Source organism: Eschrichtius robustus, chromosome 3 (assembly GCF_028021215.1).
Source record: "Eschrichtius robustus isolate mEscRob2 chromosome 3, mEscRob2.pri, whole genome shotgun sequence".
NCBI lineage: Eukaryota > Metazoa > Chordata > Mammalia > Artiodactyla > Eschrichtiidae > Eschrichtius > Eschrichtius robustus.
In genome coordinates, this window is record NC_090826.1 from 59453308 (window position 1) to 59459984 (window position 6677).

A 6677-nucleotide genomic window follows, 5' to 3' on the forward strand; every position below is an offset into this window, starting at 1 on the left:
GGTCGTTGGCGAGGCGGAGTCATGTTTCCACATTCAGAACGGGTGAGGCGGTTTAGTCCCCCACAGCATGGTTTGGAGCCCAGTCTTTGGGTTAAAGGAATTTGAAATTTGCAAAGAAAAAACGAACAGACAAGCCTTTTCTGCCTGGCCTTAGAGGATCTCAGGCAGTGGTTAGCATGTGAAACAAACCTGGGGCGTACTTTTCACCTGACAGATCCCTTGGTTTTGCTTCTAGAAAGCTTCCTGGGTGTATGTTGCAGTGCTGTCCCCTTCGTAGATTTTAGCAGGGGCCACAGTTCCATTCTCCCCAGTGCTAAAATGTAGGTTAACATCCCCGCCCCCCGTTCCACCTCCCCACCGGTTAATTCGGTAGTAAAATGGAGCTTAAGTAGTTTTCCGTAAGTGCACACAATAAGGGGCTTGGGACAGGTGATGCACAACTTGCCAAATTGCTTCCCTTAAGAAAATCTACTGCCATATCAAACAAGAATTCTGGTTATGTTTAAATCACCATTATACATTTGAGGGAATTTTAGAAATCTGCATCAAACGTCATTTTTCAAATGAAAAAGCTGTTTCCCAGCGTTGAAGAACTTGCCCCAAATCTCAGGTCCTGTTGGCTGACCTCATACTTCGTACTTTTAATAAACGTTCCATCTCCAGTCGGAAACTATTTGGTGGTGGGAGTCCCTTAGTTCAGAGACTGAGAGGTTACCTGAGGGATTTGAAGCTGTGGAAGAATTAATTTGGAAATTAAACAGCAATTTGAAAGGATAGGCTTTAGTAAAAAGGAGAGGTAAGAGAAAATCTTTTAGGGTGGAGTAGTATAATGGCGTGCAGAGTTTACCTTACCTATTGAATTTAGGATTATTTCGTTGGAGATACATATATTTTCTGAACAGGACCTAAAATTCTTCTAGGAATTTTCAAAAAGCTCTTGGTGAACAGGAACAATCAACTCAGTTTTGCATTTGTGTTATGGAAAAGAAGTACAGTGATAGATGTTACAAAATAGTGTTAACCCTTTTTTTTTTTTTTTTTAAATTTATTTATTTATTTATGGCTGTGTTGGGTCTTAGTTTCTGTGCGAGGGCTTTCTTCTAGTTGTGGCAAGCGGGGGCCACTCTTCATCGCGGTGCGCGGGCCTCTCACTATCGCGGCCTCTCTTGTTAGGGAGCACAGGCTCCAGACGCGCAGGCTCAGTAATTGTGACTCACGGGCCCAGTTGCTCCGCGGCATGTGGGATCTTCCCAGACCAGGGGTCGAACCTGTGTCCCCTGCATTGGCAGGCAGACTCTCAACCACTGCGCCACCAGGGAAGCCCAACCCTTTTTTTCTAATCTGGCTTTATGACACATTGTTCTAGGGTTTTCTTTTCTCTTTTCTTTTGTTTCCTATTTCCCTTTAGAATGAAATGAAGATGAGAATGTGGAAGCCAAAATTTATCTTGCATTTTTGCCCAGCTCCCTAGTTGAACATTATCTGATATTCAGCCTTTGGTATGAGTAGCCACAGCCTAATATTACCTATGTTTACAAGACATAACCTGACAGGGGATACTATTAATGGCACAAAATTAATTTAAAATTATAAAGTTTCATGTGAAATATTTTAAAAGGTAACAATAAAAGTAAATCCAAACTTTTCATAAGAGAATGGTTGGAGGAGTTCTGAAAAGGTGTGCAATAAGATGTAGGCATCATGTCTTGAGAAGACCTCTGAGACTGTATTTTAGTTGCTTCCATATTGTTTATGGGCTCACTCTGCATCATCCACCTTCTCTCCGACCATTTCTTTAGATAAGAAAATATCTAAAAGTTGAGGTTTTGTCAAATGTGGGTGGTTTGGCTTTCTTTAATGTGACTTTACACATCTCTGCTCTTAGGAACTATTTATTGATTTCACAGTTTGATTCTTAGAAGTAATTTCATTTCTCTCATTACCAAGGTTTTAGGAGTCATTTTATCATCTTTTTCCTCAGTCTTCTACATCAGGATGTCTCAGGTGGGTTATAAACTACCTGCATTTGGATTACCTGGGATACCTGTTAAAATGCAGATTCCTTGGATTCCCCAAACAGTTTTGGGGGAGTGTATGTGTGTGGGTGGGCATAGTAGGGTGGTACAGGGTACATTCTTAGGAATAGAGGAGTCTTGAGTCTCTGTATATTTCATGGAGCTGATCTGCTAAAATGCCCACAGACTGCCCAGCTGTGGACTTATATGTGAAAGAAATAAGGGCCTCTGTTAATTTACTCTTGTGGCTGAAACTAATCCTAATTGACAGAATGAATATCTCAAAGTAAAATGAAATGAATGCATCACCTCTTAAATATGATGAGACATAAAATATGATGAAACAAAATTTTTCCACCTTGAACAGAGATTATCTATCTTGGTAAGCTTTCTCCACTCTGCCTTGCAGTTTAATTTTTTTCCCACTAGAATGAAGATTCTATGGCAGAGACTGTGTAGTTTGTTCACTGCTCTATCTCCAGCTGCTAAACAGTATGTAGTAGGAATTTAGTAAATATCTGGTGAATGGATGAGCTTCTTATCACTAAAAAGAAAGCTTATCTATAGGTGATGTAATTCAGTTACCTTTCCTAGGAAACTTTTTATGAAATCTTTCTGCATATTTGTCAGATTTATTTATCCTTGAAATTTAGCCATTCTACCATGCTGTGTTTAGTTGTGAGTCTGATTACATGAATATTGACTAATATTTGGTCTGATCTGAGAAAATTTCCTCTTCTTTTATATTGTTCCAGTCTGTTCGCCTCCCTGCTTCTGCAACTAGTATTATTGACTATTGATTATTTTATGATTATTGATTATTTTATTTCCTGGAGCTATCTTATTTTTCTAAAGTCCTTCCTTCCATAATTTTCATTTTATTATTTTTTTCCCTTAAGTTCTGAGAGAATTCTTCCAACTGAGCTTTAAATTCACTGGTCCAATTTCTTTTACTCTCTTATGTTTTATGGTAACTCACTATATGCTCAAAAAGGACCCTCTTCTTTGAACTGCTGGTTTTTTCATTGCATACATTAATTTTCTTTAATTTATGTATTCTTATAAGAGACTTTAAAAAAATTTTACCATCAGTAACTGAGATGAGTCCCTGTGAAGACTGGATAAGTCCATGCAAGTATTTAAAAATAACTACTTTTTACTTTCAGCCATTCATTTCTCAATTCCTGTATCCTCAGGTATGCAGACAGATGCTATAGTTTAGGGTTGGAAGTATGGTTGACATTCATCGTTTTGTCTGGCAGCTGACTCTTATTTCTTTTGAGAATAGCTTACTTCCTCATTTGGAGCACTGCTTCTCCCACGGTAGCATGTATTCTGAATGAACTCTTCCATATTCCTTGCTCTCAGGAATGAGCAATATGTCCAACTGGGTCATAGCATTCTGCTCCCCTGACTCAATGAGGTAGTCACGTGACCAAGCTGAGTTAAGCAGAGTCCTATGAGATTTTTTTCAAACTGGGTCAAGAGGGAAGAGCCTTCTCTTTCTGGTGACTGAACTGAGAAGATATGAGCCAGGAGCCAATGGTGACTATAATTACAACTGAATGGAGACTTCTGGTCTGGTAAAATGCACTGATACCAAAAAAGAAACAGAAAGGAGAGCTAGAGAGTGCTAGTTTTAGTCTTTCTGAGGCTAGTTATATCCCTATGATTTGATTACATGATTCATAATTTTTTCTTTCAATTTGTTTACATATTTGTCACCATCTAAATGTTGCCAAACCAAACTTGAGTCCACTTGCCTGTGTGCAGTAAAGCCAGTCTACTGACACTGGGTTGTCGTGAAGGAAAGTGCAGTGTTTATTGCAGGTGCCAAACAAGGAGTGTGGACAGCTAATGCTCAAAACCCCCTAACTCTCCAGTGACGGGTTTCAGGGAAGGAGTTTTAAAGGCCAGGTGAGGGTGGGGAGTCGCAGGGTGAGTGATCAGCTCATGCACAATTCTCTAATTGGTTGATGGTGAGGTAACAGTGTGGTGTCACAGAGGTTAATATCATCAATCCTCAGGCTCCAGCTGATCTGGGGGCTCTGTGCTCATGATCATCAAGTAGTTAACTTCCATTTGGTGGGAGTTTTAGTATCTGTAAAACGACTCAGGAATGTGCATCAGACACTGTTACCCATGTTCTTCAGGGAGGAACTAAAAATTCTGTGACTGATATATGGCAGATTGACTGTTTAAATTGTTACCAGTTCTCCTGGCCCAACTAATATTTTTGTCACTACATGTTCACATTCTTTCAATCATTAATTCTTGAGCCAGGCTTTTGTGACTCAGGGGGAGTCCTGGGAAACTACGGCTTTTCTACAAACAGGAGGCAGGCAGAGGACATGGGGTTGGAGGGGGGTTCCTGTCCCGGGAAGTACCCACAGGGTCCTGCTCGGTTACATAAAGATCTCCAGTAAAAGAGAATTTTTCAATAATACTAATGATGTTGATATTTCTTAGGGAGGATGCCACTTAACTCCTTGGTAAGGTTTTATATCATTCCACTATGTTACAGAACTCTATATAGTAACAGAAGCCATATGACTACATTGGGGAGATTATCCGGATTGCTTACAGTTGGGTGCTGGTCTTCCTGAGGAGCTTCTCAGGTGTTTGACAAGCTATTTCTATGACCTATAGTGTTTTGTCTTTTGGGGGGAGTTTTACTTCCTGAGACCTCTAATCTCCTACCTAGTACAGAGTAGATGGAAGTCCCTAACTTATTTTTCCAAAGCCTCTAGTAAAGCTTGTGGTTTCAAATGCACGATCCAAGTCTACTGAGGTTTGAGAGGAGAAGGAGGAGGATGTGGACCTATAGTTAGGCTGCCGTATTCCATATTTTTCTGTGTTGTGTTTGGGTGTGATGGAATAATTTACAGGAAAGAAACATTTGGGGTTGAAAAGACTGTGAAGGATTCAGTTATGTGATTTTTTTTCCCCTATGCAAAATTGTATTAACGAGCTTCCAAGAGAGTCCCTAATGATTCATGCTTCTTGGTATTTAAGTCCTTGTGTCATCCCATCACAAACCAAGTATGGCTAACCTGTGTAACCAATAGGATATTGCAGAAATGACAATGTGACTCTTGACACTAGATCAGAAAAGAAATTCCTGCTCCAGTCTTGCTATCTCTTGGATCTTTTGCTTTGGAGGAAGTCAGTTGCCATATTCTGAGGCCATTCAGGCAGTCATTTGGAGAGGTCCCTGTGGAGAGGAGCTGAAGCCCTCTATTTAACAATCAGCACTGTTGAGCCACCAGAGTGGATCCTCCAGCCCCAGTCAAGGCTTTGGACGATGAGCCTCGGGCAACATCTTGACTGCAGTCTTATGAGAGTCCCTGAGCCAGAGCTACTAAGCCATATATGGATTCCTGACCTACAGAAACTGTTCAAAACAATAAATGTTCATTGTTTTAAGCAGTTAAGTTTTGGGAGAATTGTTACACAGCAATCAATACATGATTAATATAAAGATCCTCATTGTTCTTAAGAAATCAACTGGATAAATGGTAGTAGAGTTTATTCTGATGGAAAAGATTAGGGGAAGAACAAATACAAACCAAGATTTCTGCATTGGACTTGTTAATTATGAGATACCAAGCAGAAATTCAAGTGCAGATGTCAAATATGCAGTTGGACATAAGATTCTTGAGTTTTAGAGAGAGGTCAGAGTTACAGAATGAAATTTGAGAGGCATCTGTATATAGATTCTATTTAAAATTATAGGAAGAGATGTAGATAGAGAAGAGAATAGAGCTCATCACTGAGTCACTCCTGACATTGAGGAGAGGAAGAAGAGCTAGCAAAGAAGTCAGAAAAGGCACAGTCATTGAGATAGGAAAAGAAACTAGCCTGTTTGTTAAGGAAGCCAAGAGAATAAACTCTCCAGAAGGGAGTGATCCACGCTGTCCAATGACCTGAGAGGTTGAGCAGGATGATAGCAGAGAAGTTGTCTGTGGGAGTTGGAGACACAGAGATCAGCAGCACCTTCATGAGAGCAGTCTTAGTGTAGTGGGGGAAGAATGAAGGACAATTGGAGTGACTTGACAAGAGAATGGGAGTGAGGAAGTTAAGACAAACATCACTAACAGGTTCACGAAGTTTTGCAGTGAAGAGGAGGTGAGAAATGTGAAGGTAGCTGGGAGAGGATATGAGGGCAAGAGGGGGGTTTCTATCTGATGTATTTATAATTAAAAAATTTAAGATACAGGATACAAGGCTATGTTTGTAAGCTGATGGGAATAATTAAGCTCAAGAAAATAATTGATGATGCAGGAAAGGGATAATTGTGGGAGCAAACCCCATGAGAGACTGAGAGGGAATGGAATAGAAGTGGATATGCTGGCCTTTGATGGGAGCGGGAAATACTTCCTCCCTTCTATTAAGAAGGCAATTTAGGCTTTTTCCTTAGTAATACAGAGAGTGTGGAAAGTGAAAACATGTCAGAAAAACTGTCTTGCCATCTCAACTCCTACTCTATATAATTAACTGAAGGAATTAATCTCTGATACAGCTTTTGATTGACCATTCGTTCGACAGGCATATATTGAACTCCAACAAAGTAGAAGTTACTTAGGCACAGTGATAGAATATCTTTCTCTAGGAGATTGAAACCTACTTCGGAAATGGTCATGCAATTAAGCAATTAAAATG